Source organism: Piliocolobus tephrosceles, chromosome 16, assembly GCF_002776525.5.
Source record: "Piliocolobus tephrosceles isolate RC106 chromosome 16, ASM277652v3, whole genome shotgun sequence".
Taxonomy (NCBI): Eukaryota; Metazoa; Chordata; class Mammalia; order Primates; family Cercopithecidae; genus Piliocolobus; species Piliocolobus tephrosceles.
Window position 1 is genome coordinate 49,117,041 of NC_045449.1, and position 13,119 is coordinate 49,130,159.

The window sequence follows — 13,119 nt, forward strand, 5'->3', positions numbered from 1 at the left end:
GCTCTATAGAAATAGCTGTAATACATTTTTACAACTTCCATTGAAACAGTTTTTTGAAAGGCTAAGGCAGGAGGATTGTTTGAGGTCAGGCGTTTGAGACCAGCCTGAGCAACATAGTGAGATCCTGTCTTTGCAAAAAAAAAAAAAAAAAAAAAAACAGCCAGATGTGGTAGTCCCAGTCCCAGCTACTCAGGAGGCTGAGGTGGGAAGATTGCTTGAGCCTGGGAGGTTAAGGCTGCAGTGAGCTGGGATTGTGCAACTTGCACTGCAACCTGGGCTGTAGGGTGAGACCCTTTTTCAAGGAAGAAAGAAAGAAAAAAAAGAAACAGGTTTTTTTTTTTTGTTTGTTTGTTTGTTTGAGACGAATCTCGCTCTTTCGCCCAGGCTGGAGTGCAGTGGTGCCATCTTGGCTCACTGCAAGCTCCACCTCCCTGGTTCACGCCATTCTCCTGCCTCAGCCTCCCGAGTAGCTGGGACTACAGGCACCCGCCACCATGCCCGGCTCATTTTTTGTATTTTTTAGTAGAGACGGGGTTTCATCGTGTTAGCCAGGATAGTCTTGATCTCCTGACCTCATGATCCTGCCTCGGCCTCCTGAAGTGCTGGGATTACACGCATGAGCCACCGCGCCCGGCCTGTTTGTTTTTTGAGACAGAGTCTCACTCTGTTGCCCAAGCTGGAATGCAGTGGCACCATCTCAGCTCACTGCAACCTCCATCTCCTGAGCTCAAGTGATTCTCTTGCCTGAGCATCCCGAGTAGCTGGGATTACAGGCACCCACCACCACGCCTGGCTAATTTTTTTGCATTTTTGGTAGAGACGGGGTTTCACCATGTTGGCCAGGCCGGTCTTGAACTCCTGACCTTAGGTAATCCACCTGCCTCAGCCTTCCAAAGTGCTGGGATTACAGGCGTGAGCCACTGTGCCTGGCCAAGAAACAGTTTTGATGAACAGAGTCACAAAAACAAAGCTACATCATAAGTGTTATTGTCTCATTGGTTATTGATCACTGGCTGTATTATAAGGCATGACTTTGAACTATTCCTGATTTACTGCAATTGACTGTTTTCTGTATATGTCCCCCTATCTCCCAGCCAGTGCTGTTCAGTGCTTTCAGGATAATGAGATTTTCTCTTTGGCTTGAGGGGTTGGGTGTGAGGTCATTCCCTGATTTCTGTTTCGGATGATTTTCAGATATTTAATTTACATTGCTTTTGCATTATTTATTGCTAGTCATCTTTTTGAATGAAGCTTTCTTTGCAGCTCTGGTTATTTAATTGAACATAGGAGTAGACTTCTCATTGATTTGTTATCATTTTAGATGACAGAATTCAGCTCCTGGGCTGCCCTGTATCTGGGAATAACCCATAGTATCTATTACTTACCACATAAGGTAGTATATGAAGGTAGACTTCCAAATTTACATTTTTAGGGCTTTAAAAAAATAATCTGGGACTCGTCTGATGGCAGTGGGTTATCAGAGCTTATTAACATTAGTGTCACTGCAGTTGGTATACAAACGCCCACTGCTAAATTTGACTGACTTTAAAAAAATTCTGGGGGAAGAGGAAAGAGTCACATTAGTGGGGAAAGTTGCGTTTTGGGGATGCATTATGTTTTTGTTAAAGAAAATATGTTTGAAAGAATTTCATCATTCAATAGTTACATCTTTCTTCTTCATTTTCTCTTTCAGGGGGGAGTAAAACGTCAAGGTTTCATTTGTTGTAGAAGTCCTAGGATTTTTCAGGTTTTTTTTTTTTTTTTTACGGAGTCTTCCTCTGTTTGTTGCCCAGGCTGGAGTGCAGTGCAATGGTGCCATCTTGGCTCACTGCAACCTCCGCTTCCTGGGTTCAAGCAATTCTTCTGCCTCAGCCTCCTGAGTACCTGGGATTACAGGCATGCGCCACCACACCCAGCTAATTTTGTATTTTTTCAGTAGATTCGGGATTTCTCTGTGTTGGCCAGGCTGGTCTCAAACTCCTGACCACAGGTGATCCACCCGCCTCGGCCTCCCAAAGTGCTGGGATTACAGGCATGAGCCACTGTGCCCGGCCTGATTTTTCAGTTTTAATATTCATGATGGTTATATGATTTTTTTTGTTACTTGTTGGATCAGTCAGATTTGCTGCATAGTTGAATTTCTGTGATGAAAATTTCTGTGGTTGAAAAAAATTTTTTCCCTTAAGTAACCTTGGAATTTTAATTAATTCCATCTCTACATGTGATAGAAATCTGTTTTACCAGAGGTTTGACTGAATTGAATTTTAAGAAGTGGTAGCACCTTCTCCATTGAGAGGAGAGGGCTGTGAGCTATAGAAAAAGCCTTTTTTTGGAGTGGTAGTGGTAAAATATGTGTAACATGAGTGTTATTCTAGTCTGTTTCCTTGTACTTTAGAGAAACCAGAAACTCTTTAGTGGAAACCCTCTGCTGTAGTCTGTCCTAGAACACATGGAGGCAAGTTCTTCATTCCTCTTGACGTTATTCCCTGTGTAATTATAGGAATTATAGGAACCTGTTTGGCTCCTGCCATCGTTGGCTCCTGGAGTGGCATGTGAATACTCTTAGGCAGCTCCTGGCTCTTTTCTCATTTTGGGGTTCTTTGGCCTAGGGACTGGATGCCATTTTGCCATTGTAGTAATGAGCTCCTACCTCCCAGGCTGGATTGCTTTTCAGGAGCAAAGCTGAAGGACAGGTGAACAGGTGGGCAGGTTACCAGCAGGTGACTTTTAACCCTGGAAGGCCTTCCATTAGTACTGAGTCTCTGGAGGAGATTAAGCCTGGAGATTAAGTGTAGTCTGTGGGATTAATGAGATAACCGATCAAACTTCTGGTTTGAGTGTGAAGCTATTGGTTCTTTTAGGTTTCTTTGGTATTACAGTGTTGGCATATTGCACAGAGGAGGAGACCACTTTTGGATTTGGAGGATGGCCTGTATATAAAGCCTCAGGTTTCATCTCTTCTCACTCTGTTCTAGCTATCCTGGCCTTTTTACTAGTTCTCTAACACACCAACCACATTCCCATGTCAGGATTTTTTTGCTTGCTGTTATTTGTTTTTGAAATGTTCTTTCCCAGATGTTTACATGGCATGCTCTGCTCATGGAGAGACTTCCTGGGAGAGCCAGATACTCTCCCCCAGTGGCCCTTTCCTTGTGACTCTATTATTTTATCATTATTGTTACTATTTTATTGTTGTTGTGGTTAAATTCTCCTGGATCCTGAAACCTGCAACCCTATCTAAAGGAAGACTCTAACCTGGGCACCTGTAGTCCCAGCTGCTGGGGAGACTGAGGCTGGAGGATTGCTTAAGCCCAGACGTTCAAGACCAGCTTAGGCAACATAGTCTGGACAACCTGTCTCTAAAAAATAAATAAATAAAACAAAAGAACATTCCAGTCTGTTCCTATACTCTGCCTTTATGATTCTCTGTTTTTTTTTACTCCTTTTCTCAGTAACTGTGATACTGAGATTTTATTTCTACCCTGTCTCTTACACTAGATGTAAGCTCCAAGTTAGTAGACGTTTGTCTTGCTTATCTTCTAGTACAGGGCTTAGCAAACTCAGCACTGTTGACATTGTAGACCAGATAATTCTTTTTTTTTTTTTTTTTTTTGAGGTAGAGTCCCATTCTGTCACCCAGGCTGGAGTGCAGTGGCACAATCTTGGCTTACTGTAACCGCCACCTCCCGGGTTCGAGTGATTCTCCCGCCTCAGCCTCCTGAGTAGCTGAGATTACAGGTGCCCTCCACCATGCTTGTCTAATTTTTGTATTTTTAGTAGAGACGGGGTTTCATGTTGGCCAGGTTGGTCTCGAACTACTGACCTCAAGTGATCCGCCTGCCTCGGCCTCCTGAATTGTTGGGATTACAGGCGTGAGCCACCACACCTGTCCTGACCAGATAATTCTTTGTTGTGGGTGGCTGTCTTATGTGTTGGAGGATGTTTAGCAGCATCCATGTTTTCTATCCACTGGATGCCAGCAGCACTCCCTACCCTAGTTGTGACAAATATGTCTCTAGACATTGTCAATGACTCTGGGGAACAAAATCCCTCCTGGTTGAAAGCCATTCTTCTAGAAAAATACTTTGGCACTCAGTGGGTGCTTCAATATTTGTTAAGTGGATTAAGTGGTGGATACTTAATTGGATGATGGATGCATGAGTGCATTCAGCATATTAAAAATTTTTGGAGCATTGAACGATGCGTATAGCCTTGTGTTCTTCCTTTCCTCTTTTCATAGATATCTCCATTCTTCTGTCTCTTTTCTGTTTCTGGCATGTTGATCCACCCTTTGCTGCATTTTCCTCTGCCCACATTTGATTGCTCTTTTAGACAGTGCTACTCTTTTTTTTTTTTTCAAGTCTCACTGTCGCCCAGGCTGGAGTACAGTGGCATGATCTTGGCTCACTGCAACATCTTCCTCCTGGATTCAAGCAATTCTCCTGCCCTAGCCTCCTGAGTAGCTGGGATTACAGGCGCGCACCACCACACCCAGCTAATTTTTGTGTTTTAGTAGAGATGGGAGTTTCACCATGTTGGCCAGGCTGGTCTCAAACTCTAGACCTTAAGTGATCTGTCTGCCTCGGCCTCCCAAAGTGCTGGGATTATAGGCGTGAGTCACCGTGCCCTGCCTGTCCTGCTCTTTTTTTTTTTTTTTTTGAGACTGAATTTCGTTCTTGTTGCCCAGTCTGGAGTGCAATGGCATGGTCTCGGCTCACTGCAACCTCTACCTCCTGGGTTCAGCGACTCTCCTGCCTCAGCCTCCCAGTAGCTGGGATAACAGGTGCCCGCCACCACGCCCAACCAATTTTTGTATTTTTAGTAGAGATGGGGTTTCACCATGTTGTCCAGGATGGTTTCAAACTCCCGACCTCAAATGATCCGCCCGCCTTAGCCTCCCAAAGTGCTGGGATTATAGGTGTGAGCCACTGTGCCCAGCTAGGCCTGTGCTACTCTTATATTTACTTTTGTTCAATTCAACAAGTAACTCCTGAGCAGCTATGGTATGCTGTAGAATAATGAGAGAGAACCCTAGAAAGATATGGTACTGTCTGTGCTTAAGAACTCATTTGTTAGCCAGGCGTGGTGGCTCATGCCTGTAATCCCAGCACTTTGGGAGGCGGAGGTGGGCAGATCACGACATCAGTAGTTCGAGTCCAGTCCGGCCAACATAGTGAAACCCCGTCTCTACTAAAAAGACAAGAAATTAGCCGGGTGTGGTGGTGGGCGCCACCCAGCTACTCAGAAGGCTGAGGCAGGAGAATCGTGTGAACCTGGGCGGTGCAGGTTGTGGTGAGCCTAGATCGCGCCATTGCACTCCAACCTGGGCGACAGTGCGAGACTCTGTCTCAAAACAAAAAAAAAAACACGAAAAAAAGCCCAACTCATTTGTTAAAATGGACATAGGTGTATGAAATGTTCCTCCAAATTTTAATTCTTATTTCAAGGTTTTTTTTTTTTTGAGACAAGATCTTGCTATGTCGCTCAGGCTGGAGTGCAGTGGCACAATCTTGGCTCACTGCAACCTTCGGCTCCTGGATTCAAGCGATTCTCCTGCTTCAGCCTCCCAAGGTAGCTAGGATTACAGGCGTGTGCCACCAAACCTGGCTAATTTTTGTATTTTTAGTAGAGATGGGGTTTCACCATGTTGGCCAGGCTAGTCTCGAACTCCTGACCTCAAGTGATCTGCCTGCCTCGACCTCCCAAAGTGCTGGAATTACAGACGTGAGCCACCGCCTCTGGCCTTGTTTTTACTTTTTTTGAGACAGAGTCTTACTCCTTCACCCAGGCTGGAGTGCAGTGGTACAATCTCAGCTAACTGCAACCTCCACCTCCTGGGTTCAAGTGATTCTTGTGCCTCAGCCTCCCGAGTAGCTGGAATTACAGGCGTTTGCCACCATGCCTGGCTAAGTTTTGTATTTTTAGTAGAGATGGGGTTTCACCAACTTGGTCGGGCTAGTCTCAAACTCCTGGTCTCGAGCAATCCACCCCGCTTGGCCTCCCAAAGTGCTGGGATTACAGGCATGAGCCACTGCGCACAGCCTCAGGATAGTTAAATTGATATTAATGGGCCACCATAGGGTTGAGTTAGTAATTGTTAAGTACTTATCAGAATGGGTGAAATTGCTGTCGAATTTAAAATCCAATTTTAACAAAACCTACCCATTCAGTTTTTACTTATTTTCATTTGTTGCAATTGTCTTTGGTTTCTTGCTATTAATTCTGTTTTTGTCTAAAACCTGGTAGAAAAATATACGAAGTGGCCTTGGTAATTTTGAACTTCTTGTTCGTTGTGAATGTTCTTGGGGTTGGTTATTGTACTGAAAGGTTGTGAACAGCTGATACATCAGTTTTTTAATAAAAATTTTAAAATTCTTTTTTTTTTTTTTTTTTTTTGAGGTGGAGTCTCTCTCTGTTGCCCAGGCTGGAGTGCTGTGGCGCAATCTCGGCTCACTGCAACTTCCGCCTCCTGGGTTCAAGTGATTCTGGCACTTCAGCCTCCCGAGTAGCTGGGAGCACCTGCCACCATGCCTGGCTAATTTTTTTTGTAATTTTAGTAGAGATGGGGGTTCCACCGTGTTGGCCAGTCTGGTCTCAAATTCCTGACCTCAAGAGATCCGTCTGCCTCGGCCTCCCAAAGTGCTGGGATTATAGGCGTGAGCCATTGCGCCTAGCCTAAAAAATATTTCTTATTAATTAGAGACAAGTTCTTACTTTGTTACCCAGGCTGGTCTCTAAGCACAGGCGATCCTCCTACCTCAGCCTCTCAAAGTGTTGGGATAGCAGGCTTGAGCCATAATGCCCTGCCTGACTCTCTTTCTACCAAACATTTATGTTTCATCTCTGATACTGTTAGAGAGATTTCATTTGATTTGAACTATGGGATCAGAAGAATTCCATTAGGGAGGAGTGTCTGGAATCTTTTTCTTTTGAAGACACAACTGTCTTCTCCTTAGATTATCTGGGAGATAGAGTAGACAAAGCTATTGTGGTTTTTTCAGAGAGGATCCTGAAATTTGTTTTACCTGTCTGTGTTTCTTTGTATTGATAAATGGTTTATTAGGATATTAAATAATTAAACATATATTTAAGAAAAAAAGATGATTTTCTTGTTGATGTCTCAGATTCCTATTCATATGACTGATTCTTGTAAGGAAGAACTGGGACCTTAAGATTTTGCTGAGGGAGGGAGGTAGCCTGTTTTTTTACGGTCAGTTTTTTCCCCTTGTGGAATTTTGTTCAGTGCTTTGATACAAAAACTGTAATTTACTCTGTAGTCAAAACTGACATCAAAGGAAAGTACTGTTACCTGAGGCATGAAAACAGAAGATAGCATTAAGATTTAGAATTTTTCTTGATTTTTGTGTCTTTTAAAAATAACTTGCAATTGAAACCTGAGTTTTAGAGCAGCAGAATGCCATTTGAATAAAGGCCCCAGATTGTAGTGGTAACTAGGATACCTCTTAGATAATTTTAAGTGTACCAGAAAAGCAACAACTAAATTGGATTCTTCATTTATCACATGTAAAAGGTAGTAGTTGGTGTCTTTGTACTAAGGAAGTCTCCTGTTTTTAAAATGTAGGAATATTTGAAGTGAAACATTAGGAAATTGAACAGAAAAATAGGCTTTGTCTTTTTAAAGACGAATAGAAGGAAGCATTTTTTTTTTTTTTTTGAGATGGATTTTCGCTCTTGTTGCCCAGGCTGGAGTGCAGTGGCGCAGTCTTGGCTCACTGCAACCTCCGCCTGCATCCTGGGTTCAAACAATTCTCCTGCCTCAGCCTCCTGAGTAGCTGGGATTACAGGCATGCGCCACCATGCCCGGCTAATTTTGTGTTTTTAGTAGAGACAGGGTTTCTCCATGTTGGTCAGGCTGGTCTCGAACTCCTGACCTCAGATGATCCGCCTGCCTCGGCCTCCCAAAGTGCTGGGGTTACAGATGTGAGCCACCACACCCTGCCAGGAAGCACTTTTTAAAAGTGCATTACTTGAGTTTTATCAATACTTATTTCTGAATTCTGTGATGAATTTGACATCAGGAAGACTTTTTATTTTTGAGATGGAGTCTCGCACTGTCGCCTGGGCTAGAGCATAGTGGTGCGATCTCGGCTAACTGCACCCTCTGCCTCCTGGGTCAAGAGATTCTCCTGCCTCAGCCTCCAGAGTAGCTGGGACTACAGGCACCTGCCACCACGCCTGTCTAATTTTTTGTATTTTTAGTAGAGGCAGGGTTTCACCATGTTGGCCAGGCTGGTCTCAATCTCCTGACCTTGTGATCTGCCTGCCTCAGCCTCCCAAAGTGCTGGGATTATAGGCCTGAGCCACCCCGCCCAGCCGGACATCAGGAAGATTTTAAATAATATTCTCTGGTGTTTATTTTTAAGATATTGACTCCTGAGGTTGTGAAAAGCTTATTTTATCTTTTTTTTTTGAGACAGAGTCTGGCTCTGTTGCCCACGCTGGAGTGCAGTGGCACAGTCTCGGCTCACTGCAAGCCCCGCCTCCCGGGTTCACGCCATTCTCCTGCCTCAGCCTCCCAAGTAGCTGGGACTACAGGCGCCCGCCACCATGCCCAGCTAGTTTTTTGTATTTTTTTTTTTTTTAGTAGGGACGGGGTTTCACCGTGTTAGCCAGGATGGTCTTGATCTCCTGACCTCGTGATCCACCCGCCTCGGCCTCCCAAAGTGCTGGGATTGTTACAGGTGTGAGCCACCGTGCCTGGCCTTTATCATGGTTTTTAAGATGGAAGGGCTTAAGAAAGGAATGAGAATTACTGTGTTGCTGAACTTGAGGCAGCCTCAAGATGTTTCTGAAAATCAAAGTCTCTGAAGAACACAGATGGTGAGGTTTGTAGTTCTAATTTAATAGATCAGAAAGGAAATACTTAAAATTCTGTAGAGAACCTTCTTGTTCTTTTCTAAATTTAATCTCAGGTTTAACCCCAAGGCTATTAGATCCTTAGCTGCATGTGGTGGTGTTCACTTGTAGTCCTAACTTCTTGGGAGGCTGAGGCAGGAGGATCACTGGAGCCCAGGAGTTTGAGGTTACAGTGAGCTATGATGGTGCCAGTGCTCTTTAGCCTGGGAGACAGAATGAGACCCTGACTCAAAAAAAAAAAAAAAAAAAAAACGCTGTTAGATTCTTTTTTTTTTTTGAGAGGGGGTCTCGCTCTGTTACCCAGGCTGGAGTGCAGTGGCGTGATCTTGGCTCACTGCAAGCTCCGCCTTCCAGGTTCACGCCATTCTCCTGCCTCAGCTTCCTAAGTAGCTGGGACTATAGGCGCCCGCCACATCCGGCTAATTTTTTGTATTTTTTAGTAGAGACAGAATTTCACAGGAAGGTCTCAGTCTCCTGACCTCGTGATCCGCCCGCCTCAGCCTCCCAAAGTGCTGGGATTACAGGCAGGAGTCACTGTGCGTGGCCTGTTTGTATTCTGTCACTAAGAAATCTGGAATGAGTTAAATTTCATTTGGGGAAAAATAGAAAATTGCTAAACCACACTAATTTCTAGGGGAGTTTTTTGTTTGTTTTCTCCATAGTGATTAGTGAAAAGGAAGAAGTCAGGAGACCTGGATATGAGGCCTAACTCTGCACTTTACTCCTGAGTGATCTTGGGCATTTGCCCTTTGATGAGTCAGTTTTTCTTATGTACATGTAGGCACTCCCACTCCTGGGACTTCAGTGTCCTCACCCATAAAATGGGAAGGATAATACATCATTATGTAATAAATGGCATTGAAAGGAGTGTGTCATGCATACAATCCCTGTGGAGCCAGAAGAAAGCTTGAGAGCCACTGTTGGTAGTCAACACTGAAGTCAGTCACTTGATAAAGATGATGTTTCTTTGACTTTTTTTATGTATTTAATTTTTTTAAGGGGTCCTCCTATGTTGCCCAGGCTGGACTCAAACTCAGAGGGTGAAGTGATCCTCCTTCCTCGGCCCCCTGAATAGCTGGAATTATAGGCAAGCGCCACTGATGAATCTATTTTTCAGTTAGAGTTTGAATTGAGTCTATTTTAGGAAGGCATCTTTAACTGTATAATATATTGCTTAAAAAAAAATTGCCATGCTAGAGAATTCCTGCTTTGCTTAAATAAGTGGAGCACACTGACAGGCATAAGGCTGTTTCCTTTAGGTCATTATTCACCTTGTAGCATGTAGATTGGATCACCTATGGACATGGAAAGAGTAAAGGACGTGTCTGAATCTTTTTTGGGTCATTCTAGGGGATCCTTTCAATGATCACAATGGCCAATGGCTGATAGAACTAGAAACCCAGGCCGGACACAGTGGCTGACGCCTGTAATCCGAGCACTTTTGGAGGCCGAGGCGAGAGGATCACTTGAGGTCAAGAGTTTGAGACCAGCCTGGCTAACTTGGTGAAACCCTGTCTCTACTAAAAATACAAAAATTAGCCAGGTGTGGTGGCATGCGCCTGTAGTGCCAGCTATTTGGGAGGCTGAGGCAGGAAAATCGCTTGAACCTGGGAGGAAGAGGTCGCAGTGAGCTGAGATGATGCCACTGTAGTACTCCAGCCTGGGCAACAAAAAAAAAAAAAAAAAAAAAGAAAAGAAAATAGAAACCCCCTCAAAAAGGCAGGACCTCTGGTGACTGGAATTAGTTGAAAATGTTTGTTTCTGAATCAACTGTTATTTTCCCTGTTTTTTGTTTGTTTGTTTTTTGTTTTGAGACGGAGTCTTGCTCTGTTGCCCAGGCTGTAGTACAGTGGCCCAGTCTCGGCTCCCTGCAGGCTCCGCCTCCCAGGTTCATGCCATTTTCCTGCCTCAGCCTCCCCAGTAGCTGGGACTACAGGCATCTGCCACCATGCCTGGCTAATTTTTTGTATTTTTAGTAGACATGGGGTTTCACTGTGTTAGCCAGGATGGTCTCGATCTCCTGACCTCATGATCTGCCCGCCTTGGGCTCCCAAAGTGCTGGGATTACAGGTGTGAGCCACCGCGCCCAGCCTATTTTCCCGCTTCTTTCCTAGTAGCTTTCTTTGTTAATGCTGTGGGCAGTTTGGAGTGGAATGGTCACAGTAAACCCAGGAGATTCAAAGAAAAGAAAGGTTTTTGTTTGTTTGTTTGTTTTTCTACTTCTTGTGTTTTCTTTATTCTAAATTCCTTTCCCTCACCTGGTGATAGATGTTCTGCTTATTATTTAGTGTTTTGATCAATTTTTAAAGCCTCATATGTTAAATGACTCGCAAGTCAAGACTGTTCTTAGTTTTGAAAGCAGAAATGAGAAGGTATTTCCCTTGGAGGGAATTTACTGGCTTATTTCTTGAAGTGAGTGCAGACAGCGTTCCCCAAGGGAACCACCTAGCCCGAGTGCTGTCCGGTTCTTTGTGGTTAGAGCAAATAGCTCTATTGGGCAGCCAGCCTATAGTGGCATCTCACTGGCAGGAGTTGGGACTTTAAAGACTTTTACAGTCTCATTTCTGATCAAATTCTACTCTCCTGCAGTAGTTTTTGGTTTTATAGAACTTTTGGAAAAATTTCCCTTTCCTTTCATCATTCCCAGAGCATTGAGAGAAGTATTAAATTACTCCATTATTGACAGAGAGGTTTTGGTCACCCATGTAAGGAGTTCAGAACCAGGCCTTCCCAGTGAGCTGCTGTGCTGGTTTGATTTTTTTTTTTTTTTTTTTTTTTTTTTTGAGACAAAAGTCTCACTCTGTTATCCAGGCTGGAGTGCAGTGGTGCGTTCTCGGCTCACTGCAACCTCCGCCTCCCGGGTTTAAGCAATTCTCCTGCCTGAGCCTTCCAAGTAACTGGGATTACAGGCGTGCACAACCACGCCAGGCTAATTTTTGTATTTTTAGTAGAGACGGGATTTCACCTTGTTGCCCAGACTGGTCTTGAACTCCTGGGCTCAAGCCGTCTTCCTGTCTCGGCCTCCCGAAGTGTTGGGATTATAGGCATGAGCCACCACGCCTGGCCTCCTAATCTTATTAGTCACCTTGCTTAGAAGCAGTTCTTCCATGGATTGATTGGTGAGGTTGATTACCCTCTTGAACCTTCCTTGGTGGCCATCTTCTTTTGGCTTCCATTTTTTGGGGGGAGGGGGTCAAAAAATGGGATTTCCTGAAAATGGCTTTGTGAGGGTATTGTTCTTGAGTTCTGGTTTTAGTCTGATCTGTAAAATGAGGATTACTCACAGACTATAATAGAGGGACAACTATATAGTTTTTGAGTGTTAAGCGTTTGGTGACCTGATAAATGGCTGTCAGATTCCAGGGATATGACTATACCAGATGTTGGTAAACTGTGGCCCATAAGTTAGATCTGGTCTACAGCCTGTTTTCTTATGGCCCATAAACTAAGAATGATTTTTCCTTTTTTTTTTTTTTTTTGGAGACGGTGTTTCACTCTGTTGCTCAGGCTGGAGGGCAATAGCACGATGTTGGCTCATTGCACCTCCGCCTCCTGGGTTCAAGCAATTCTGTTTCAGCCTCCCGAGTAGCTGGGACTACCAGCACACATCGTCATGCCTGGCTAATTTTTGTGTTTTTAGTAGACACAGGGTTTCAGCATGTTGGTCAGGCTGGTCTCGAACTCCTGACCCTGGGTGATTCACCCGCCTGCCTTGGCCTCCCAAAGTGCTGGGATTACAGGTGTGAGGCACCGTGCCCGGCCTGATTTTTACATTTTTGAGAGGTTATAAAAATAAAGAAAATGAGAAGATAAACCACAGACTGGGAGAAAATACTTGCAGAAGATATATCTGTTAAAGGACTGTTATCCAGAATATACAAAAAGCTCTTAAAACTCAACAATAAAAAAGCAAAAACAACCCAATTAAAAATATGGGCCAGCCAGGCATGATTGCTCACACCTGTAATCCCAGCTGGGAGGCTGAAGTGAGATGATTGCTTGAGGCCAGGAGTTGGAGACAAGCCTGGGCAATATAGTGAGCACCCATCTCTAATTTTTTTTTTTTTTTTTTGAGACAGAGTTTCGCTGTTGTTGCCCAGGCTGGAGTGTAGTGGCGCGATCTCAGCTCACCCCAACAACCTCTGCCTCCCAGGTTCAGGTGATTCTCCTGCCTCAGCCTCCCGAGTAGCTGGGACTACAGGCGCCCGCCACCTCACCCAGCTAATTTTTTTTGTATTTTTT

The 13,119-nt window shown here is 44.3% G+C and overlaps 1 protein-coding gene across 3 annotated transcripts in view; it reads left to right on the top strand.

Moving 5' to 3' along the window:
* The window catches only part of WIPF2 (WAS/WASL interacting protein family member 2), a 65,927-nt gene that overhangs the window by 19,670 nt on the left and 33,138 nt on the right, over positions 1–13,119 (top strand). The gene's annotated exons all lie outside the window — the stretch shown is intronic.